This window comes from Phyllobates terribilis, unplaced genomic scaffold (genome assembly GCF_046119375.1).
Source record: "Phyllobates terribilis strain yellow unplaced genomic scaffold, ASM4611937v1 Scaffold_3__8_contigs__length_932513732, whole genome shotgun sequence".
NCBI lineage: Eukaryota > Metazoa > Chordata > Amphibia > Anura > Dendrobatidae > Phyllobates > Phyllobates terribilis.
Window position 1 is genome coordinate 249,416,118 of NW_027362763.1, and position 26,592 is coordinate 249,442,709.

At 43.1% G+C, this 26,592-nt stretch overlaps 2 protein-coding genes across 2 annotated transcripts in view; one reads left to right on the forward strand and one right to left on the reverse strand.

Annotated features, from left to right (window-relative positions):
• Positions 1 to 5,089, reverse strand: part of P2RY13 (purinergic receptor P2Y13) — a 28,027-nt gene extending 22,938 nt beyond the window's left edge. The window contains exon 1 of the mRNA XM_073674730.1: positions 4,957 to 5,089. The gene's annotated coding sequence lies outside the window, so the exon portion shown is untranslated. The remainder of the gene's footprint in view (positions 1 to 4,956) is intronic.
• Positions 1 to 26,592, forward strand: part of MED12L (mediator complex subunit 12L) — a 981,938-nt gene that overhangs the window by 496,584 nt on the left and 458,762 nt on the right. The window lies entirely within an intron of this gene.

Genomic DNA, 26,592 nt, shown 5'->3' on the forward strand with positions numbered 1-26,592 from the left:
TTTTTATTTTTATTATTTACTTTTAATAGAAATAAGATGAGGGGAGATTTGATTTTTTATATTTTCATTTATTTCTATATTTAAAAAAAAAAAAACTTAAGAGAGTTGAACCAGTGATTGTCCAATCGCTTGTACCATATGCGGCAATATAGTAAATAAATAAATAAAATAGTAAAAATCATGGTTGCCTATAAACGCCAGCCACAGGCTGATATTCACAGCTGGTACAGGAGTATTCAGTAGACCCTGACTGCCATAGCAAGCCAAGCCATTCAAGTCATAGGGGGCCTATGGACACGTGGAACAGTGTGCCACCCACCCAGTTTGCGGATACTAAATGCCGCTGTCCGAGTGTAATGGTGTAGGGGATGACATTGCATCCCTCTGGAGATCCCTGTTATATTAATTGTATGAAAATGTATTGTACAGTAATTGTGCGGTATTATATGTATTATCCTACTGGAGGCAGCAGTTACTGGTAGGGTGACAGGGTAACTGTACGGCCAGCTCATAGTTGGGGAGGAGGATTGGGGAAGTGTGAGTTCCTGTTGAGAAAGTTCATGCGAGAGAGACAAGGAAGGACAGCCTCAGAGAGGAAGAAAATAATCATTGGGTGTGTGTGTGAAGGAACCAATGGCAAAGGTAGCAAGTTTCATCTATAGAGCTTCAGTGGTGGCAGTGTTCTCCATTACACAGACAAGTCGGGGAACCTACAGTAAGAGAATATAGGAACATCTTTAGAAAGGCTCTAGTGCTGGACAGACCTGGAAGCTGCGGTCAGTGAGACGATGTCATTGGGTTTGGGCACGTATATGAAGTAGACAGCAGGAGAATCTCCCTTACGTCTATTCCAAGGAAAGATTAGTCGGAGTGCCGTGCCACAGTGAAACACATTGACCCTGGTGGCGCTACACTGATATTATGGAGGTCCTTGGCTTGAACTGTGAACTTACAGTAACATTCATCACAAGTATTGTGTCGCCATCAGAAACCACCAAGAATGTGCCTCTGTGTTGTGCAGAAGAGAACAACAAGTTTGTTTCCGGCCATCCTTTGTATACCAGTTGGTTTGTTAGTAAAAAGAACTTTGTTTTTAACAAATTGTCTGGTTTCCTCATCCTGGGCTTAAAGGCACCACACAGATCGTGGCAGAGCTGAGCCTGAAGGTGTCCGCAGCAACATCTCCACACACACACACCCAGGACCCTGTTTTCCTGTAGTGTGCGAGGGCATGGAAGATGAGTACCTCACCCACGACTACTGCCCTGCGCCACGTTACAGGAGATTGACAATGTCACTGAAGAGGTTATCAGCAGATTGAATAACAGCCAGTGTCTGCTGCCAATGATGCAAGCTCAGCCCCTGAGTTTATATCAAAGAAGGGCACTCTACATTGGATGTTCAAAACTAGGAGAGGGTTAAAGAGCTATAATTGTAGGAGACCCCATTGGAGATTTTACATCAGAGCCCATGAGCTTCAAGTTATGTCTCTGACACTATGAATCAACTGAGTGCAACAAACCATTATATGCTAAGGATAAATGTGGGACACTATCTTGGGGGTTTGTGAAGAAAGCATTTGACACCAAGAACAAAATTGGAACAAATGGCAAAATCTTTTTTTTGTTAATAACCTCATAGGATGTTCTAGTTCCAGTTTTAGGTTTGTTACATAAATAAATAAAGCAAAAAAGAAGAACAAACTGAGTGCTGTGGACACCGGCGACAGCATGACACTGAATATTCCAGAAAGGCAGAAGAAACAAGTCACTAGAAAACAGGAATGAACTTAGAACAAATAGAATAAAATGAATCGCTACCCTGTTTTTTTATGCAGGTTCAAAATTCTGCAATAAATAATTTTTTATATCTTAAGGTAGACAAATAGACAAAATGATTTAGAAAAACCCTTTAAAGCTTTGTTACTCTTTAAGGAGAACCAGTCACAATGAAAATGCAGTCTGATCTGTAAATATCAAGTTATACGGCAGGGGGAGCAGAGTAGATTGATATATAGTTTTGTGAGAAAAGATTCAGTATAACTTGTGTTTTAATCATTTACACCTCTGCTCTTTCTGAGATTTTTGGTCCAATGGGAGGTCCAATTGGATGCAAAAAAAACAAACAAAGGAATTGATAATGCCAGTCAGCAAAACCAAATCACGGTCAGGAAGACCAACAAACATTTCGGCCACAACTGCCAGGAAAATTGTTCAGAATGCAAAGAAAAACCCACAAATAACATCAGCTGAAATTCAGGACTCTCTGAAAACTAGCGGTGTGGCTGTTTCAAGATGCACAATAAGGATGCACTTGAAGAAAAATGGGCTGCATGGTCGATTCGCCAGAAGAAAGCCATTACTGCACAAATGCCACAAAGTATCTCGCCTACAATCTGCCAAACAGCCCAGAAACAAGCCTCAAAACTTCTGGAACAAGGTAATTTGGAGTGATGAGACCAAAATTGAACTTTTTGGCCACAACCATAAACGTTACATTTGGAGAGAGGTCAACAAGGCCTATGATGAAAGGAACACCATTCCGACAGTAAAGCATGGAGGTGGACCGCTGATGTTTTGGGGATGTGTGAGCTACAAAGGCACAGGAAACTTGGTAAAAATTGAAGGAAAGATGAATGCTGCACGTTATCAGCAAATACTGGAGGCAAATTTGCACTCATCAGCTGCACATGGGACGTACTTGGACGTTCCAACATGACAACGATCCAAAACACAAGGCCAAGTCGACCTGTCATTGGCTACAGCAGAACAAAGTGAAGGTTCTGGAGTGGCAATCTCAGTCTCCTGACCTCAATATCATTGAGCCATTCTGGGGAGATCTCAAGCTTCGGAGTTCATGCTAGACAGCCCCGGAATTTACAGGAAATGGAGGCTTTTTGCCAAGAAGAATGGGCAGCTTTACCATCTGAGAAAATAAAGAACCTCATCCACAACTACCACAAAAGACTTCAAGTTGTCATTGATGTTAGAGGGGGCAATACACAGTATTAAGAACTGAGGTATGTGAACTTTTGATCAGGGTCATTTGGATGTTTTTGGTTGTCATTAAGATTTAAAATGAGAAAACACAGTAGTTTGACAATAAATGGCTTCACCCAACCAATAACCATGAGTGGAGAAAAAGTTTTTTTGTTATCATTCATATTCTCTGAAGCAAGGTCAAGAAAGGAAAACTTCAACCGGGGTATGTAAACTTTTGAGCACAACTGTATATTCTAAGAGATTTATTAGAACAGAATTTTGGATGAGGGAATGACATGATAAAAATATGTGTATTCCAGAACACAGATTACTGCTGTATTAAACCACTGTTCGTTTGGAGTTTGCCTACAGATGAACAGAGGCATTTTTTGTCTGGATTGATAAAATAGCTTTTTCCTTCACTTTCGGGAAGGTACAGATAAGCATATATTCTCTCAAAGGCCACGTTCACACGTTCAGTATTTGGTCAGTATTTTCCATCAGTATTTGTAAGCCAAAACCAGGGGTGGAACGATCAGAGGAAAAGTATAATAGAAACACCTCACCACTTCTGTATTTATCACCCACTCCTGGTTTTGGCTTACAAATACTGAGGTAAAAAAACCTCACCAAGTAGTGAATATGTGAACGTGGCCTTACAAGAAAATTGGATTAATTATGCAAATCGCTCTCTGATCAACTTCTGATCAGAGTGTGATCATAGTTAGTGTTGAGCGAATTTGTTCGGCATTTCAAATTTGGGTTCGTGTTCGGGGTTCCGGCTTGTTCGCGCCAAAAAATTGGCTCCGCCCACAAATATCCCTGATGTGCCACGCTGTCACGCATCAGAAAACATCTGCGTGACAGCATAGCGAATCAGGGAAGTTCATGACCGGAGCCGATTTTTGGGTGCGAACAAGCCGGAACCCCGAACACGAACCTGAATTTGAAATCCCGAACAAATTTGCTCAACAGTAATCATAGAGTGATCCAAGTTTCTTGGAGTAGGAGTAGTGCTGAGCGAATTTGTTCGGCATTTCAAGTTTGTGTTTGTGTTCGGGGTTCTGGTTTGTTCGCGCCCAAAAATCGTCTCCGCCCACGAAATTGAAATGCCGAACAAATTCGCTCAGCACTAATTAGGAGAAGATGGAGAAAAAAAATTCTCCATCTTCTCCATTCTGTCAGTCCATGGAAATCGGACTGCACTCACATGTCATCTGAGTGCAGTCCGATCGTTTCCACACACTCATTGACTTGCATGGCCGAGTGCAATCCAAATATTGACTCAAATGAGAGCATTCTGCAATTTTTTTTTCCCTGCACCAGCTCTGTCCGAGGAAGAAATCGGACATGTGCACAACCACATGACATAACTTTGGTACAGGTGCGATCCGGTGTTTTGCCGGATTCCACTCGAACCAATAATATGGTCATCTGCACGGGCTGTGTTCACATCTTACCTCTTTTCCATCAAGTTTCTGCTGCAGTGTGCGTTTAGAAAAAACTTACGGAAAATATTAAATCTTCTATATTTTTTACATTATGCCTCTGAGCAATCATGAATTTTCTCATACAATGTTTTGCTTGGTAATGTACTGTACCTTTTTGCTTATTTCTAAATGACAAACACACTATTATGCAAACAGTTTCATATTATATTACAATAATCATTTTGGGCATACTATACATTGTATACCTTTCAACTACCTACAATGCAAGTCACTGATTTTATTGAGATGTAAAGAAAAAGACAATAAACAACAATTAAACAGGTCTACAATAGGGAAATTCAGAGACAGGTGAATGGATACTACAAAATCAGATCACAAAAATATTCGTTTTTTGTCAAATAATATATATATATACATATATATAGTATGATCTGTATGCACTTAGATACACACGTGTCAGCGTTGCCACCCCTTACAATTTATACCCAAATATTATTATGTAAGGTATTATTATGTATGCTTACCCATAACTGAAGAAGAAAAAACTGGACCTTCACTGCTGAAACGCGTTTCGCATATAGATTTTACTAGAAGTACTGGGTCAGTATTATGTGGTTGTGCCTTCCTGTCTTCTCTGGGCAGAGCTGAGGTGAGTATAGTACATGTATTCACTGCACTCTTGTTACACTTCTCTATTTCAAAGCTTCCTTTTTTAAAAGTGCTATCTACACAATAATACATTTTATTTTATTTGTATAAGCTGCTAAACATCTTACATTCTGGTTTGGCCTAGATAGGGAAATAATGCCCTTGAATTTGTTTAATATTACAAATATAGTATCATCTGTATTTGTTTTCCATACAATGTACCTGTTAGCGTACATATGAATGTACATACCTAAATGCTGAAAGCCTATGAAGACATCACAGCTGCTGGCCCACCAGGGCTGTATTATAAGGTGTGAAATGACAAATATCCTTAGCTTTGCTATACATTGTTACTTATTATTGAACATTCTTAGAGTAGCTTACCATCTATTTCAGCCAGGTCACTTCAAGGGTGACAATAAGGTTTTTCAAAACTCCGCAAACTACCCAAAACTTTATAAAGTAATATTTTAAGGAACCTGTCATTAGATTTATAATGCCAAACCAGGGGCAGCATGAATCAGAGCTTGGCTGCTCAATTGCAGTCAGGTATGTATTTGTCAGAGAAAACACGGGTTCCAATTTTCTTGCCGGTTTTGAGGGGGCATGGTGGAGTCAGACGCTTCATGAAGAGGTGTGCCACAGCAGAAATCTTACTGCAGTCCCTGACTGGAGTAAGATTTCTGGTGTAGGGAATGCCACAGCTCGTCATGAATTAGACAAGCTGTGGTGTCATGCCCCCACCCATTTTGGGGAAGCTGGGAGAAACTGGCATGAAAACAACATGAGCCATAAAATTTTTGCTCGACTTTTCAAAACAGTTTTCTCCATAATGTTGCCAAAATTATTTTAGTGAATCAGGGCCATAGTTTGAAATGCCAACCGTGATTATAAGGAGAAACCGGACTAGTTCAGTGCAGCCTCCGACGGTGTCTCCCTGACCGGTGTCTCCCATGTATGCATGTGGGAGCAGCGGCTGAGAGACCACACTTGCCTCGGGAAATGCGAGTACTGGATCTTTTTATTATTTAAACCAAGTTCTGGCCAATGGTGGATGGAGTGAAAATTGCTCTTCACAGGAGACCCCTTTAAGCGCTCTTTATTACCATAACAAAATATTCCAGGGAACCCTTTTTTGTAAGAGACTGTAAGACTTTGTTCCAGCCCTGTCTGTGAACAGTTATGTCAAACACATTGATATATATATATATATATACAGTACAGACCAAAAGTTTGGACACACCTTCTCATTTAAATTGTTTTCTGTATTTTCATGACTATGAAAATTGGACATTCACACTGAAGGCATCAAAACTATGAAATAACACATGTGGAATTATATACTTAACAAAAAAGTGTGAAACAACTGAAAATATGTCTTATATTCTAGGTTCTTCAAAGTAGCCACCTTTTGCTTTGATGACTGCTTTGCACACTCTTGGCATTCTCTTGATGAGCTTCAAGAGGTAGTCACCAGAAATGGTTTTCACTTCACAGGTGTGCCCTGTCAGGTTTAATAAGTGGGATTTCTTGCCTTATAAATGGGGTTGGGACCATCAGTTGTGTTGTGCAGAAGTCAGGTGGATACACAGCTGATAGTCCTACTGAATAGACTGTTAGAATTTGTATTATGGCAAGCAAAAACCATCAAGCGCTACAAAGAAACTGGCTCACATGAGGACCGCCCCAGGAAAGGAAGACCAAGAGTCACCTCTGCTTCTGAGGATAAGTTTATCCGAGTCACCAGCCTCAGAAATCGCAGGTTAACAGCAGCTCAGATTAGAGACCAGGTCAATACCACACAGAGTTCTAGCAGCAGACACATCAACTGTTAAGAGGAGACTTTGTGCAGCAGGCCTTCATGGTAAAATAGCTGCTAGGAAACCACTGCTAAGGACAGGCAACAAGCAGAAGAGACTTGTTTGGGCTAAAGAACACAAGGAATGGACATTAGAACAGTGGAAATCTGTGCTTTGGTCTGATGAGTCCAAATTTGAGATCTTTGGTTCCAACCACCGTGTCTTTGTGCGACGCAGAAAAGGTGAATGGATGGACTCTACATGCCTGGTTCCCACCGTGTAGCATGGAGGAGGAGGTGTGATGGTGTGGGGGTGCTTTGCTGGTGACACTGTTGGGGATTTATTCAAAATTGAAGGCATACTGAACCAGCATGGCTACCACAGCATCTTGCAGCGGCATGCTATTCCATCCGGTTTACGTTTAGTTGGACCATCATTTATTTTTCAACAGGACAATGACCCCAAACACACCTCCAGGCTGTGTAAGGGCTATTTGACCAAGAGAGAGAGTGATGGGGTGCTACGCCAGATGACCTGGCCTTCACAGTCACCAGACCTGAACCCAATCGAGATGGTTTGGGGTGAGCTGGACCGCAGAGTGAAGGCAAAAGGGCCAACAAGTGCTAAGCATCTCTGGGAACTCCTTCAAGATTGTTGGAAGACCATTTCCGGTGACTACCTCTTGAAGCTCATCAAGAGAATGCCAAAAATGTGCAAAGCAGTCATCAAAGGAAAAGGTGGCTACTTTGAAGAACCTAGAATATAAGACATATTTTCAGTTGTTTCACACTTTTTTGTTAAGTATATAATTCCACATGTGTTAATTCATAGTTTTGATGCCTTCAGTGTGAATGTACAATTTTCAAAGTCATGAAAATACAGAAAAATCTTTAAATGAGAAGGTGTGTCTAAACTTTTGGTCTGTACTGTATATATATATATATATATATATATATATATATATATATATAAAACACACATATTTGCATACTTTACAGCCAAATGTAGGTGGCATCCTTCATATTTATTAAGTTCAGGTTTGTGAATCACATCTATTTTAACCCCTTCCCGACATGGCCAATTTTTGTTTTTGCATTTCCGCTATTTACATCTCTTCTTCTTTCATTTTCCATCCATATAGACGTATGAGGGATTATTTTTTGCAAGACAAGTACCAAGAGTGGTGAAATTGTGAACCCATCCCTCCACCCACAATTTTGACATTGTTTTTTGAAAATTGTTTTTAAGACCAACATTGCGTGATTAAAATAGCCTGGCATAATGATACTCCGTATCAAGATATTATCAGGATATTACGCCGATACTAAACTTCTCCAGTTTTTTGTATTATTTTACTGGTGATAAAAATCGTAATTATTTTGGTTGTGTCACCATCTTCGAGACCCGTGTGCTTTTGGTCAAAAGAGCTGTGTGATGGCTTATTTTTTGCAGGTGAGCCATCGCTTTTATTGATACCGTTTGATAGATAATACATTTTGGTCGCATTTTACTGCATTTTTCTGTAGTGTTGTGATGACTAAAAAAAATGCATACCGCATATGACTATTATTTTATTTTCTTTAATATCTATATTTTTAGTAGGGGATTAAGAAAAAGGGGATGATTTGAATTTATAGGTTTTTTTTAACTTTTTGGTGTTTTTTTAGTCCCATTAATGGTCTTTAACATGTGATTTTTTGATAAATTCTACTATATACAGCAATACCACAGTATGTATTACACATTTACTTTTCTTCCTGTGAGAACCAAAGTGATCCGCGCAATATATGGTTCTCTAAGATCAGTGCATGGGGCAGATTATTCTGTTTCGCTTGGGCATCTTTTATCATCTGAGAAGGAGACCATATTTCTTTTGGCACCACTGTTGGCTTTATTCTTGGTATCCTGCCATTGGGCACTCCTAAGGGATAACAAGGGGAAGGAGAAGAAATGGGACTGTCAGGGAGCGCAAAGCAACCATCTTATGCAGTAGGAATTTGAAACTAGTATACTGTGGTTTTAAGGGCTGTCTAAGGCTTTCTATATGACTTGACCCAACATAAGCCTTGTTATATATCCTCTTATTTATATAGTCACAAGCAGAGACGTGTTGTCGATATGTCATGTGGATTGTGACAGAAGATGTTCCTGAGACTTTTTAAGAGAAATAAGAGTTCCTAGTTTCTCAGTATGGCACAATGCAATCATTAAGGGGAGGGCAGTTTCTAGTTACATTAGGCACACAGTAGTATGACCCCTGTGTAAGGTTTCTTTGTTCCGTTCTAAGAACAGTTTTATTTTTCTGGTAAAATGACAGACACCTTAAAGGGTTGGTTCAGGATCTAAACTGTCCTTTCTAAATATCTATCTTTAAAGCCAAACCACATTTGTAATTATCTTTATATTAAAATGCCCTATACTTCTTCATATCTAGCTAATTCCTACATATATTTTTTCACTTCCTGTGACTTTTTGTTTGAGAACAGTCTCAAGACGACACAGAAGGCCGAGGTTGCACTCACTCCCTTATAGCGTCCATCACACCTCCTGGAACCGAACATAATCAGAAGACAGTGGTGCTGTAAGGTGCCCAGGGTAGTAGCCATGGGCGAGCTGCTGATTCTCCACGCCCTGGCATCCCACAACGTGTCCCATTCTGTAAGTTTTGTGCTAAGTTTGCTTTGCACTCACTTGTAGCACAGAGGCCTCTGCTGCATCCATGTTCTTAGCTTCTTGGTCAACCACACACACATCAAGGGACACTCGGTTCACTTTAACAAGTTCAACTTTACTCGACAGTTCAATTACATCAGTCTTTAACACGCAGTATCGGGTACAGCACCCTCCAGTTCTTGTTCCATCAGCACAGTACATTTCAAGCCTTCAAGCTAAAACTACACTTGATGCTTTTTCAGCCCCAGGGATTTCCCGTCTGGCCCCATAGCACTCCAGAGATCCGTTACATCTCCCCTTCACCGTTCCCTGTCCAGCATCCTTTGTATGGAAGGGATAAAGTACACTCCTTGGTGCCTAGTTCAGGCCTTAGGCCCTGGACTTTGCAGGAAGTCCGCAGGAAATCTGGTACGATCTCATGCTGCCAGAACGATATGTACTCCACGTGCCTCCAGCCCACTGCAACATGAGCCTGATCTTCACACGAACCTCACACTTTTTCTAACTAACTAAACCAGGAAGAGTTTCCCCTTTTAACTTAACCTAGCCCCCTCACATGCTGGGCTGGTCCCAAGCATTTAACTGTATCTTTATTCTGTCTGTCCCAGCAGTCTGTTGCTGGACAACCTTAACCTTTCACCTATTTAACTACAGTCACTATTTTCTAACAGGATGCACTAAGCATGTTGCACTTACAATGTCAATCATTGTCTAATCTGTTCTATGTCCTAAACTCTAAACTATATCCTATATCTTCCCTATACCTGAGCTGAAGAACCAGAGTTACCTTAGGAGTTACCTTTGCAGTACCCGCACAGCAACATTAGTACATAACACTGGACATTAGTCAAATTTCACATTACACATTTCACAATAAAACGCAATAAAACTGCACGTCAATATTCACACTACAAAAATTGTTGTCTTCGGGGGCAGGTACACATCAGTCTCTGTCACAACCTTACAAAGCAGTTGTTTACTACAGTCTCTTGCATTTCTGCCTTCTTAAGATGTCCTGAATCCATGGTGACAGTAGCTGTGGGAGAGGTGAGTGCAGCACCGGCACCCTGCTTCTATATTCACCGCAGCTTCTAACTGTGAAACAAGATATTGTTAGGAGGCAGAGATAGAAGCAGTGAGGGACACCAGTGCCACCACACAGCTTCTAGCACCGCCCTCAAACGAATCGTCATCAGAGGTCATTGATAGAAGCAGGGTGAGTGACATCAGCACTGACACACAGCTTATAGCACTGCCTCAAACAAATTGCCATCAGTGGGCAGTGATAGAAGCAGTGAGTGATGATTCATTTGAGGGCAGTGTTAGAAGCTGTGGGGTGGTGTTGGTGTCACTCAGTGCTTCTATCTCCACCACCTGACAACGTCATGTTTTACAGTTAGAAGCTGCGGCGGCGAAGATTGAAGCAGTGAATGACATCAGCACCACTCCATGGCTTCTAGCACCACCTTCAAATGAATCATCATCAGTGAGCAGAGATAGAAGCAGTGAGTGACATCAGCACACAGAAGCTAGTGCGGCGGCGAAGACAAAAGTAGAGTGCCAGTGCTGCATTCGCCTCTCCCACAGCGTCTATCGCCATGGATCCAGGACATTTTCAGAGGATGGTGATGCAAGAACCTCTAGTAAGTAACTGAAGTGTTTTCTCATGATGACTTCATGTTCCAGGAGGGGAGATAGACTTCTCTCAAATGAAATATCACAGGAAGTGCAGTAAAATAAAAATAATTTAGGGATTAGCTAGATAGGGAGAAGTGTGGTGAATGTTTTTATTAAAGCTAAAAACAAAAGTGGTTAAGGTGTAAAGATAGATACTGTATTTAGAAAGGACATTTTAATCCAGACAAAACATTTAATGGAAACCGAATAATCCCCACTATAGTCAATGTGGTTCATCGGGCAGCATTTGTATCCATCATGTAACAGATCCATTGTCTATGAATTCTCTTTCTCTGTTCCTAGAATGTGAACAGAAGCTAAGAGGTCTCCAGTCAAATTCCTACTGTATCAAACCTTTGCCTTCAGATTTTTACCACAATGAAAGGGAAACAACCAAGCAAAGACAAAATACCTAATACACTGTTGTATAAATTTATAAATTGACCTTATTTGAGCACATAGAGAGATTGCTGTCAATCAGCATGATGTGGGCAGTCACGCACCATCAACAGAGCAGAGTGAAAGAGAAGCCGCTGCTATGTGCTTGTGACATGAATGGAAGCCGCTGAAGTGGTCTGTGACCGCGCTGAGACAGAAGAGATTGGTGCCAGGACAACAGGCAGGTAGTTATCAACTACCTGTCTGTTAGTTCTTAGGCCTATAGTAGAAAATATTAAATAATCCTGGATAACCCCTTTAACAGTGCAATGTAACATACAAACCAACATGATTCGTGTCACCATCCAGATAACCCTTCTCCATACACTATATAACCAAAGATAGCTTATGGTATACAATAAGAGATTATACCTCCCAACAAGCACAAATAATAAGTGCACAAACCTGTAGAAAAGCTTTCCACGGACAAGAAGAGGGATCACTAAAACCACATGTGTACTACCACTAATTGTGACTCCTTCGAGGGTAGTTTTTCAGAGTATGTATCCAGCCAATTGAGCGCTCCCAGGGTCACAAGGAATGATTATCCAAAAAAAGGATTTAATTCTTCAGAAGATTTATTCAGGTTGGTAAATAGATAAAACTTATAAATAAAACAACGCGTTTCGGCTATTAAAATTAAAGATATATAGCCTTCCTCAGGTCTAATGTAAGAGAGTCAATAGTGGTGGTTATATAGTCACTATAAAAACCTACCTAGTGAAATAATTATCCTAATCACATGTAAATTGGTTTGAGTTGGAACGCCCAAATCCCATTCAATAGAGACTCAGCTTTCTCAGAGTTAGGATTTTCCAGCTTTTTCCTCTGATTATAGAATAAACAAATTATAGAGCAGCTAAATTTGTCATAATAAAATTTGTCATAATAAAATTTTCCATAATAAAATTTTGGTAATGAAGATATTATACTTTCTCCTTCTCTTTCTTTCCTTTTTCTATCCCTTTAAGAGGAGAAAATAAGTGCATTAGTAGAAAAATCTATACCATGAACCTGAATTTAAGAAGATTTTCATTCAATAGGTATATCAATGAAATTCAGATAAGGGGAGCTTAATTCACATGGATATATATGCCAAAGGTAGTAAAACGGAGAGAGAAAAAACAAAAAACAAAACAAAAAAAAAACCGCATAAAAACGCATCAAAAAACGCAACAAAAAAAACGCAAGAGAATGGGTCCCATTCCATTACATCGAATAGCACAGGAGAGACTTTTAATATCAAGGATCACCTGACCTGTACTAGTGACTATGTAATCTATGTTATTACATGTGATTGCGGTCTCCAGTACGTGGGTAGGACCACACAAATGGTGAGATCCCGACTCAATGCCCACAGATACAATGCCAAAAATGGCTTATTAACACACAGCCTCTCCAGACATCTTCTTACTACCCACAACAAAAAATTTAAAGTGAGACTTACACCGGTGGAGCAGATCCCAGCTGATATTCCTGACAGGATCCAACAACTTAACAAGAAGGAGGCCTTCTGGATATATAGACTACGTTGTTTGTATCCTGATGGCCTCAATGATAAATTGGAGAATGTATAGAGTTCAATGATAAATTGGAGAATGTATAGAGTTCACGGAGATATCGCCACAATTAATGTTTCATTCACTATGTATAATAATAACCTCTCTCCTTTTTATTTTTATTTTTATTTTTTTTTTCTCCTTTTTTTTTCTCTTGCATTTTTTGTTGCGTTTTTTGATGCGTTTTTTTTTTTTTTTTTTAATTTTTATTTATATATTTTTTTTATTTTTTTTTATATTTTTTTTTATTTTTTTTTTTATTTTTTTTTTCTCTCTTTTTTTTCTCTCTTTTTTTTCTCTTGCGTTTTTTGTTGCGTTTTTTGATGCGTTTTTTTTTAAATTTTTTATTTATATATATTTTTTATTTTTTATTTATATTTTTTTATTTTTATTTTTTTTTTCTCTTTTTTTTCTCTTGCGTTTTTTTTGTTGCGTTTTTTGATGCGTTTTTATGCGTTTTTTTTTTTGTTTTGTTTTTTGTTTTTTCTTCTCTCTCTCTCCGTTTTACTACCTTTGGCATATATATCCATGTGAATTAAGCTCCCCTTATCTGAATTTCATTGATATACCTATTGAATGAAAATCTTCTTAAATTCAGGTTCATGGTATAGATTTTTCTACTAATGCACTTATTTTCTCCTCTTAAAGGGATAGAAAAAGAAAGGAAAGAAAGAGAAGGAGAAAGTATAATATCTTCATTACCAAAATTTTATTATGGAAAATTTTATTATGACAAATTTTATTATGACAAATTTAGCTGCTCTATAATTTGTTTATTCTATAATCAGAGGAAAAAGCTGGAAAATCCTAACTCTGAGAAAGCTGAGTCTCTATTGAATGGGATTTGGGCGTTCCAACTCAAACCAATTTACATGTGATTAGGATAATTATTTCACTAGGTAGGTTTTTATAGTGACTATATAACCACCACTATTGACTCTCTTACATTAGACCTGAGGAAGGCTATATATCTTTAATTTTAATAGCCGAAACGCGTTGTTTTATTTATAAGTTTTATCTTTTTACCAACCTGAATAAATCTTCTGAAGAATTAAATCCTTTTTTTGGATAATCATTCCTTGTGACCCTGGGAGCGCTCAATTGGCTGGATACATACTCTGAACCCTATTCTTACGGACTCCAGCTGGGAGATCCGTTTAATCCAGATAGAAGCTGCATACCAGTGGACCAGCTACCCACATTAGACCAGAATTGGTCGATAAGCCTTGGTACAAGATCTAATAAAGGTGAGCAGTTCATTTTTTTTTCTGTTTCTATATATATATATATATACATCTACACTTAGATCTGCGCCTTTTTTTTGTTTCTCTCCCCACCAGACCTACAGCCTTGGGGTCGAACACATCGAGGGTAGTTTTTGATAGTTAAACTCATACCAGTTTGGCACAATATCACAACATACTTTTTTGTAATATTTTGATCCAAAGTATTTGGACTGCATTGCTTTATTACACTCTAGTTTGCTTAGCTAAATGGTATCTTACTTATAAGCTAGTGCAGGGATGTCAAACTCAAAGACACAAAGGGCGAAAATGAAAAACTTGGACAAAGTCACAGACCAACCAATATACAGTATAATGGGCCCCCCAGAGTCCTCTATACGGAATAATGAGGTCCACATAATGCTCCATACAGAATAATTGCCCCACACAGTCCTCCCTGCAGAATAATGGTCCCCACATAGCCCTCCTTACAGTATAATGGCCCCACATAGTCCTCAATACAGAATAATGGGCCCCATACAGTCCTCAATACAGAATAATGGAATAATGGACCCTACATAGTCCTCCATACAGAATACTGGGCCCCACATAGTCCTCTATACAGAATAATGGGCCCCACATAATGCTCCATACAGAATAATGACCCCACATAGTCCTGCATACAGAATAATGGCCCCACATAATCCTCCATACAGTATAATGGGCATACATAGTCCTCCATACAGAATAATGTAATGGGCATACATAGTCCTCCATACAGAATAATGACCCCACATAGTCCTGCATACAGAATAATGGGCCCCACATAGTCCTCCATGCAGAATAATGGACCCTACATAGTCCTCCATACAGAATAATGGGCCCCACATAGTCTTCTATACAGAATAATGGGCCCCACATAATGCTCCATACAGAATAATGACCCCACATAGTCCTGCATACAGAATAATGACCCCACATAGTCCTGCATACAGAATAATGACCCAACAAAGGGGTGGTGGTTCTGGTGTCATGGGCCAAATATAATCACCCAGATTTGGCCCACAGGCCAGAGTTTGACATGTATGAGCTAGAGATACATTGGTTCTTTGGATGTCCCTGAGCAGCATTGCTGCAACACAGTCTCACTGTTTTGCTATAGAAGACTGGATTGTTGACGACATTGGAACTATTGCAAATATTGGATTTGTCAGATGATGGTTTTCATAATAAACAGACATTCTACATCTAAAAGCTCAGCTAATGTGTTTGGTATAATAAGCAATCTGTACGCTTGCAGTATTACAAGTTTCTCAAGCAGCTAGATGATTTTGCCCACATCCTGTAGATTTCTAAAGTAACTGGTCACTTTGGTCTTTGGTGGCATTTCTTTGGATATAGTAAGGTGCAAACTAGTATGCTTCTTATCTAGTTGAAATATTTATAGTTTCGGGTACATTTCTCAGCATAAATCATTTTTTTCTACCTTTATCTAGTGTTCAAAACACGTCACTAAAGTTTTACTTAATAATTTGCATTTTCTCCATGGCCCCTTCTATATGATATACAGTATGGTAGATGGATATATACTGCTACAACTATATATTTCTGATCATTGGAAAAATATATATCTCCTTGTGGTTTCTATCTGTTTGGTTTTAATTGTTAAAACCTGAAAATACATATAAAAACCAAACCGACACACAAAATACATGTAGACATTTATATATGTATGCTCCATCTTCCTGATAAGTAAGCAGGAGAGTTAAGTGAGCGAGGTCTCATTCAGATCTCAGTGATTTTTCTCTTATGCAATAAAAAGGACCAATTTTTATCCTTTTTATTTTTATTTTATTTTTATTTTTTTTTTTCTTTAGGGTTTGGTCCATGTGTCAGTCTTCACCATCAACGTTTCCTCACTTTTTTTTTGCCTACGATAAGTTTGATCAAACTTCTCTAATCAAACATGAATGAAAGTCGGACAGCACTAGGTTGCAATTAGGATGGCATCCGAGTGCTATCTGATTTTTTCATGGACCCATAGAATTGCATTGGTGAGTTTGATCTGTAACTCGAAAATAAAATCAGACATGTCTCAATGTTTTGGTATGGACTACTTGGACTGTAAAGAAACAAAAAGACATTTGCCCATTATAGTCTAGGGGACTGTTTACAAGTTCAATTTGTGAAAAACATGGATAAAGTTTGTATGTGAAAAAACGATGTCTGAATGAGCCCTCAGTTTGACATTTCAATCAGATGCAAAAGTGGGTAAAAAAAACAAATATTGCTTAAATTTGATATGAAATCCAATGAGGAGAGCAAAATGTTCAAAATGTTATCCCCAGGCCAAGAACTTCGAGAAGTGTATTGCACCTGTAAAATCTGCAGAACTAATCAGAGATCTTATTTTAGAGATGATCAAATCAATTTACTGAAAATCAAATTCAACTAGAACAACTAGAATCTTAGGAAATTTGCGGTCGCAGAGAACTTGAACAATTTGAAATTCGATTTGCACGAATCACCCCCAAAAATACATGTGTCCTATTTACATATTAACAAACATTGCATCAGTCATAGAGGGCTATCATGATGACCTCAGGCGTGATCTTGGTGGCTTAGCTATAATGCCTTTCATCTATTACATAACATGATATAGCACAGCCAATTAGGAGGGACTATTTTAGCCTGTATAAAAGCTTAAGCAGGGAATGTAGCAGACATTTTAGGGTGCTTTTAGAATAGTGAGAGGACATGAGAGGTCACAACTCAGGAGAGATAGGATGTAAAAGTCCTAAAACATTACACAAATATTTTGGAGAGTAATGTATTGTATAATTGCAGTGCTGTAGTCTGAGAATAATACAATGATTAAAATGATTGGGGAGATAGAGACAGGGGTTGTGCCAGCAGCATTGCCAGACTCAAGATAATTGATCAGTGATATTGTCTAGCTGCCATCTACTCTGTTGAATTTCAATTAAAATTTGCACTTCTTCCATCTTCATTCTTTATGCACTAGAAAGCAGAAGCAAGACAGCACAATAGTTAAAATAATAAAACCTGAAATCAGTGTCAGATGGTGTTCTTGCTCATAACAAGCAACATTACTGAGTTTTTGTATTTCTTGTGCAATCATTTTTGTGAAGAGGGAATAATACATTTTAATAATAGAAAATTAAAAAAAAAAAAATATTTCCTAAAGTCAATAGATTTAACTGCGATTGGTTTGCACTGTTGGCTACTATCGAGTTATCATCCGTTTTTATTGGTGAGGTCACTTTGACATTACTAAAGCTGTGTTTGCATTAAAGATATTGAAAAAAGAAGGATTCAACCCGAAGAGATCTTGTGTTATACTTGTCTTTTCAGGGCAATTGGAGTATCTGTGATTATGCGAATTTGTTTGGCGCAAATCAAATTTTTTGGAAATGTTAATTGAACCTAACAAATATGAATTAAAAAAATGTGGTCAAGTAAGAGCAACCTTAGTGCAACCTGAGGCTTTTAATAAGAACCTGTCACCTCCAATAATAGTATTTACCTGTGGATATACTGGTAGTCTACAGGTAAATATAGTTTAAGTAATGTCTGCCTGCAGCTGTTCACTTTCAGTTATCGGGGCAGTTCAGGAAACTTGACTGACAGCCCTCTGCATCTTGACTGACAGCCTGGTCTGTACCCATATGCTCCAGAGCAAGCTGTCAATCAGTGTGCCATGGAGTGATTACAGCACGCTGACTGTGAAGTGAGCAGCGATGGCAACAGCTTTCTGCACTGCCCTGAGGACTGGAAGTTGGCAATGCTCCTGAGAAATCCCAATGCTGTGTATCATTAGTGTAAGAAGAATGCCACCTGCAGAGTGACAGGCCGCAGCACCAAGCGTGTGCAAGCAGAGTGCTGGCTCCTTGCAGACAGTACTCAGACAACACCAGATAAGATCCAGAGCCCCGATTATGCCATTCAAGACCCAAAGAACTGATCTACACCAGTCGAGGCTCAAATCCCACACCTGCGCTTGTCAAGATACTGAAACCTGATGACGCCAGTCAAAATCTGGAACCCAGCCCTCTTCTCTCCAGATCTGGGAGACAGCCATTGTCGGTCAAGCACCGAAAACTCCTGAGGAGACTCTGCCCGGAAGAGGACGCCTGCAGTGGTGGAAGGAAGACACAAGTGAGCTGGACCGTCGTTTCCAGCACTGACGTACAGCACAGGGTTGAGCATGGGTTAGGACAGCAGACAGGGTGGGGGGCATTTGGAGCGAAATGTGCATTGGTAGACTTTGACAAGACTTACAGCCTAGTGGGACAGCCTGGCGATCCCCTCTAGGGCCATTACTTCAGGAGGAGCCAACGTAGTAGCTCCCACAGGGACAGGTGTATCACCCCTGTCAGAGGAACATTAGTATAATCCCTGAGAGACTTTTCTGCCGTTCTGATTGTACTTTAAAGCTCATTATATGTTCTGCATTGTATAATCTACTTGTAATTACCCAGTTTATACTGTTTAACTGTTTCTTAACTACTGCAATTTCCCACCATAGTGAGGGAAATAAATAGTTAATTGGCTGTTCCTGCCTTGTATCTATCTGTGCGTTGCAGCCGCTTACTTGCTTTACATGCTAGTCTTAATGAGGGACGTGCAGGAATAAAATGCACGTAATTCATTAACCCCTACCCAACATGGCCAATTTCAGTTTTTGAGTTTTAATTTTTTCCTTTTCTTCTCCCAAGAGTCATAACTTTTTTATTCTTCTGTTCACATTGGCGTACATGGGCTTGTTTTTGATGGACAAGTTGTACTTTTTAATGACACCATTCATTTACTTCATAGTATATTGGAAAACAGGAAAAAAATCCCAAGTGCGGTAAAATTGCGAAAAATAAAACAATTCCGACATTTTTTTGGGGGAATTGTTTTTACAGAGTACATTGTGTTATAAACAAGACCTGTCAATTTGATTCTCGTCCTCAGTACGATTACGGTGATACCAAACTTGTCCAGTTTTTTTTATTATTTCAGTGGGTAAAAAAAAAATCGGAAATTTGTAAAAAAAAAAATTGATTAGGTCTCTATTTTTCAAGATCCAGAACGTTTGTATTTTTCGGTTGATAAAGTTATGTGAGGGCCTTATTTTTGTGGGGCGGGATGGTGTTTTTATGGATACCATTTTGGTATGGATATGACATTTTGATTGCTTCTTATAGCATTTTTTTCACTATTGCTCTGACTGTTCATGGTGTTTACTGATCAGGGTAATTCATTTCATATTTCGATAGAGCGGACTATTCAGGTCGTGGCGATACCAGATATATGTATTTTTTTATTATCTTCATTTATAATGGGGGAAAGGGGAATAATTTTAACTTCTATTTTTTAAATTTTTTTTCAGATTCTTAAAAACCTTTTTTTTACCGTATTTGTTAGTTCTTTTAGGGGGCACTAATTGTCTAATCACTTGTGCTATGTACAGAATTAACACCATATTGCTGCATATAATAAAAAAATCACCTTCCCCTTTGAAGCCCACCCACAGGCTAGCTTTCAAAGGAGCAGTGCTATCACAGGAGCAGAGGTGTTCAACAGACCACTGGCTGTCATAGTGTGGCACCCCAGGGGTCTGGTCTCCACAGTAATAGCAATATTATGTCTGAGAGCAGGTGGGAGGTCTCTTGGTCAGGAATCCTATGCATGCCACACCTCCTGCCCAGTCCTGGGAGGGGAAGAACTTCCCCTATATAAAGCTGGGGCTGAGGCAGGGTTAGTGAGAAGAGTAGAGAGAAGAAGAGAAGCAGGAATAGGAAAGAAAGATCAGGAGCTCTGTGGGAGTCGTGCTAAGAGGAGGTCAGGGCTGGAAGCTGTAGAGCTCGCCCTGATTGAAGATTTCTTACCGGACCCGGAGTCCGAGGCTGTGGGGACTAACTCCTACCCAGCAGCAGAAACCGCCCGGCAGGGGATTTCAGGTCCTCTGGCCAAGAAACCCGAAGGCACGGTCACACGCGTGGGACCAGCACCGCCGTCGTGGAGCGGAAGCCACTAGAAGGCCCCGAGTCACCGGCCATACGGGTGAGCACCACACGGTACACTCAGGGACGTGGGCTACCTTTACCCGCCTCTAGCAAGGAAGCCAGAAGAGTACAATTAGTTGGGGAGGCCTACAACTCCGCCTGGCCAAGGGGGATCCCATCTGCTCAAGGACTGACCAGGCCCCGACCGCTAGCCAGTACTCTGGGAGGGTCTATCTTTGTCACCAGTAAAGACCCTGAACTACACCGCATCGTCTCTGAGTGGTTCCTGCTACCCCCATCATCCACGTCGGCTGCCCTGAGGCCATACCCCTCCCGTTGGGGGTTATACCATCTACGCTGCACTATCCTACCACCGGCCTCAGCGGTCTGCCCTGCAGCGGCAGCTCCATAGCTGCATTCAACGGGTGGCGTAGTCGTCCTACATCTACTGCTAATATACCGCCACTTAGTCTGACTCCCTGGGCACGGACCGGGTCACCGCCACGAGACTACTACCCCCAACAGGCCCGGCTCCGGGTAGTCCCCGCGTGCGCAACGCTACACCAAGTAGGCCCAGGGGTGCGTCAACTTTTGGCGTAGTCGGCAGGATCTCGTGCCCGCAACCACCGGGTACTGCGTGCCTGAAAAAAAAAGAGACTTTTAAACTAACCTGTGGTGAAGATTCCCGCCATCCGGCGCCATCTTCAGCCTTCTTCCCGCCATCCGCGAAGATTCCCGCCATCCGGCGCCATCTTCAGCCTTCTTCCCGCCATCCGTGAAGTTTTCCCGCCATCCGGCGCCATTTTCAGCCTTCTTCCCGCCTTCCGTGGAGTTTTCCCGCCGTTGGACGCCATCTTGAAGACGCCGCGCGGGAAGAAGAGGGGCGTGGACTCCGAAAGCGCGCGAGAACTGAACCTCCGCCTCACGTCCAGACGTCGCGTAAGGTCCTGGAAGGAGCCCAGCAGACGCTGACGTCACAGGAGCGCGACGGAAGGTCCTCAACCCTGAAGATCCACTGCGGAGCCGCGGCCTATGGAAGAGGATCATCGCAAGGTAGGTCACGGTCCACTAGGGGGGAGGAAGATGTCGGATACGGAGGAGAGCTTCACTGCCTCAACCCCCACCAGCGCCACCGCTGCTGCAGTCATGCCTTTCACCATGCCCTATATCCCGGGAGCGGCCTGGCTACCCCAGTACTCAGGGGAGTCACATACTCTGCATGACTTTAGAGAAAAGCTGGATAGCCTCTTCCAGGTGTACCCCCTCACAGAAGAGCAAAAAGTGAGCATCCTGGTGGCCCAATTAACTGGGGCAGCCCAAAGGGAGGTAAAGTCCTGGCCACCTGGGGGGAGGACTGTCGCAGGGATACTAACCCGGCTGAAGGACACCTTTGATACCCGCACCTCAGCCGAGATCAAGCTTAGATTCTACGGGTGCAAGCAGCGAGCACAAGAGAGTATAAGGGACTATGCACTAAACCTACAAGAGGCCCTGAGAGCCATTAAGCAGACTGACCCTGACGGCGTGGGAGACGAGGACCGGCTGTTGACTGAACAATTTATAGAGGGTTTATATTGCAATGCCCACCGAACCCAGTTGCGGGCAATGGCCTTACAGGACCCTCATCTGGGATTTGCACAGTTCAAGGACAGAGCCATCCGGGTGCTCCGAGAACCGGCACCAGGTGGCGTTGTGACCCACAGACGCCCCACTACCACTTACCACCAGGAGGCGGCGCCCTTGTCGGCAGGGCCTGTGGGAGCTGATGCGCAGGCTTTGAACAATGACCCGGCTCCCGACCTGCACCATCAGGTCCAAGAGCTAGCTAAAAGCGTTGCTGCGCTAACCCGAACTGTGCAGTCTTTACAGGTTTCTACTCCAGGGAAGATCCAGCTGGCATCCGGACCGGAGGACATCCCGTGGCGCCGACCAAGGAGGACCCCACCGGCCAGAGGAAGACCCAGCTACCGATACAACGAGGACGGACAACCTATCTGCCGCCGCTGCAATCAACCCGGACATATGGCAAGGTGCTGTCCTTTAAACTGGCACAACCTAGGGTAGAGGGCCAACCCCTAGGAAAAAGATCATCAGGCCCATCAAACTGGCGTGACAAATATGTGGGAGGACGTCCAGTCTTGCCTGTGGTACTGGATGGCATTCCTATGAGTGCCCTACTGGACACTGGGTCACAGGTCACCACCATCCCGTACGTGCTCTTCAAGCAGTACTGGAATGACTCGGATATAACCCGCTACCCTGACGACGACTTGAGTATCATCGCCAGCAATGGTCAGCCCGTGCCACAGATCGGATTTAAAGAGGTGACCATTAAAATCGGTAGAGTCGAGCTGGCAGCCCAGGGACTGATCATTGTGGACATTGACAAGCGCGAGAGTCACCCTAAGATAACTCTAGGAACTAATGTAATTGAAAATTGTCTTGCAGAGGTGATTTTTATTTTACAGCAGGTTGCCAAGAACGCCAGCTCCGGCCAGCAGCGAGTGCTCCAAAAAGAGATCCGGGCACTGATGCGACGGCAACAGGTGGAACTCTCCGGCGGTGAGATTGGTAGCGTGAGAATGTGTGACCCTTTTCCTATTGCCATGCCCCCAAAAAGTGAAATGATGATTTGGTGCCGGGCGGCTATTGGTCTGAGGGGTAGAGATTACCAGGCAATGGTAGAACCAGTTTACTCAGACAGTAGGCCCACCATTTTGACAGCACGGGGGATGGTCAATGTACGCCATGGGAGGGTGCCCGTTCGCATAATAAATATCGGCAAGAGGGAAGTGTACCTGCCCCGGTATGCCACGCTAGCCAAATTGTATACTATCAATCAGAATTCCATACAGTCCGTAGAACCCTTGCCTCCATCTTCTCCGGAGGAAGGTAACGGCTCTAAACAACAAATGGAGGATTGGTGTCAGCAACTACATTTGGGTACTGACTCCACTCCCTCACACCAGAAACAGGGAGTCTATCGGGTGGTTCAAGAGTATGAGAGAGTGTTTAGTAAACACCCGTTAGACTTCGGGCGAGTCAAGGGGGTAGAACACCACATCCCCACGGGAGACCATCCTCCCATAAAAGAGAGGTATCGACCCGTACCCCCTGCACACTACCAACACGCCAAGGGGATGCTTAGAGACATGAAGGAGGCTGGGGTAATCAGAGATAGCTGTAGCCCCTGGGCAGCTCCACTAGTCTTGGTCAAAAAGAAAGACAACACCATGAGAATGTGTGTAGATTACCGGAAAATCAACCGTATCACACACAAGGATGCGTACCCCTTACCAAGGATAGAGGAGTCTTTGGCTGCTTTAAAATCTGCTAACTTCTTCTCTACCTTGGATCTCACTAGCGGGTACTGGCAGGTTCCTGTAGCAGAGGCGGACCGGGAGAAAACTGCATTCACCACCCCGATGGGACTTAGTGAGTTTACCTGCATGCCGTTCGGGCTCTGTAACGCACCAGGAACCTTCCAACGATTGATGGAATGCTGTCTGGGACACCGAAACTTTGAGACGGTTTTGTTGTACCTGGACGATGTCATCGTATATTCCAAGACTTATGAGGACCACCTGAAACACCTGGCGGAAGTGTTCGAAGCTCTGGCAAGCTACGGCCTAAAGGTGAAACCCTCCAAGTGTCACCTCCTGAAGCCAAAGGTTCAGTACCTGGGACACGTGGTGAGTGCGGACGGAGTGGCTCCCGACCCTGATAAGATCACCGCAATTAAGGAATGGCCAAGCCCCTCCAGCGTAAAGGAAGTGAGGCAGTTCCTCGGGTTGGTAGGCTACTACCGAAGGTTCATTCCCGGTTTCACCAAAAAGGCAGCCCCTATGCAGGACCTCCTGATAGGCCAGTCCAGGAAAGCCAAGAACCAGAAGCCACCCTTCAGATCGGAGAAGCTGGAAGAAGAGTCCTTCCGTCAGCTGAAGATGGCCCTCACGGGGGATGAAATCCTGGCGTACCCTGATTATAGCCAGCCCTTTATCCTCTACACCGACGCCAGTAACATCGGGCTAGGAGCCGTACTGTCCCAGATCCAGCAGGGGAAAGAACGGGTAATTGCTTACGCCAGCCGAAAACTGCGACCCACCGAAAGAAACCCTGAGAATTACAGCTCATTTAAGCTAGAGTTCCTGGCAGTGGTGTGGGCAGTCACCGAACGCTTTAAGCACTACCTCGCTTCTTCCCGGTTCACCGTGTACACGGATAACAACCCGTTGACACACCTGGACACTGCAAGACTCGGTGCCCTAGAGCAGAGATGGATGGCCCGCTTGTCCAACTATGAGTTTACAATCAAATACCGGGCAGGACGCTCCAATACCAACGCGGACGCCCTGTCCAGGATGCCAAACCTACCGGACGAGGGTGAGGATTCAGAAGACTTGGAAGAGGTCGAACTCCCTGCGTTCCACCGTCATGGGACTATCCAGTATTCCCACCGTGTAAGGGGTAAGCAAGCCGCTACGTTCAACCCCTTACCTCACTACAACTGGGCGGAAACGCAAGACAGTGACCCTGCCGTCCGGCTGGTGAAGGAGATGCTGACTCAGCCAGAAGCTCGCCTTGACCCAGACGCTCCGGAGGAGGCTAAGCAACTGTGGGCAGAGAAGAGTCGACTGTTCCTTTACAAGGGGAAGTTGTGCCGCAGAATGGTTAACTCCCGGACGCATGAACTGATCTGGCAAGTAGTGGTGCCAAGAAGGGACGCAGCTATGGTGATGGAGGCATACCACGACGGGGCTGGGCACTTCGGATGGAAGAAGCTGGAGTTCCTGCTGCGCGGGCGGTTCCATTGGGTAGACATGAGAGGAACCATCGAGAGGTGGTGCAGAGACTGTGGCCCATGCAACCTAAGAAGGAAGGACCGTGCCAGCCAGAAGACCCCCCTTCAGTCCATCGTCACCCGGCAGCCATTGGAACTGGTCGCCTTGGATCATGTAAAACTGACCCCAAGCAGAAGTGGCTACGTCTACGCATTAACCATCGTGGATCACTACTCCCGGTTCTTGGTTGTCGTCCCCGTCAAGGACTTAACGGCTCAAACAGCAGCTGGAGCCTTCCAGCAGCACTTCTGCCATCCACACGGCTACCCAGAGCAGGTGCTGACGGACCAGGGACCTGCCTTTGAAGCGGAGGTCTTCCAAGAGTTCTGTACTCTGTATGGCTGCCGGAAGATCAGGACGACACCCTATCATCCGCAAACTAATGGACTTTGTGAGAAAATGAACCAGGTGGTGATAGATCTTCTAAAAACATTGCCCCTGGAAGAACGCAGTCTGTGGCCTGAGAAGCTGCCCGACCTGGTGGACCTATACAACTACATCCCTGTAGGTTCCACCAACTGTACCCCGGCTTACCTAATGAGGGCAAGACCCGGTAAGCTACCTGTTGACCTGGAGATGGGAGTCCTGACACCCGAGGACACTTCACCGGAAGCAGACTGGGACACAGAGAGGCAGCAGCAGTACCGGAAAGTACAGGAGAGCGTGGAGCGAAGTCTCTGTCTAGCTAGGGAAAGACAAGAGAAAACTTACAAACAGTATGCTCCCGCTGTTCCCTTGGTACCCGGAGAGCAGGTCTTGAAGAGGAAAAGACGGCTCCACAAGTTGGACGACCAGTGGGAGAAGGACCCGTACACCGTACTGCCCTCAAGCCACGACAACCCGAAGATCTGTACAATCAGTAAAGACGGAGGGGAAACCACAGCCATTGTATCCCGGGATCACCTAAAGAAGTGTCCCGAACAGCTACGGAACCCTGAAGAGGAACAAGAGGACCCTCGACCCGTAGAGGAAAGGGAAGATATGGTTAGTACTGTGCTCGGAGACTTCCCTCGGTCTTGGACTCAAGTCAATGGTGCTGTTGTGGTACCCGTCCTCACGTTCCTCCAACCAGCATCCCAAGTGCCTACGGAGACGCAGGTAGAACTGGAAGAACAGCCGGTCCAGGAGGCAGAAGACCCCACACAAGCAGACCAGGAGAATCAACCCTCTGCTTATAGTGAGCCTGCCATACCCCTAGTGAGCCAAAGAGTCCGTAGACGGCTGCCCAGTTTACCCTTGACAGCCCCTATACCCTGTAGCTCAGGACCAATCAACCAGCTCCGTAGGT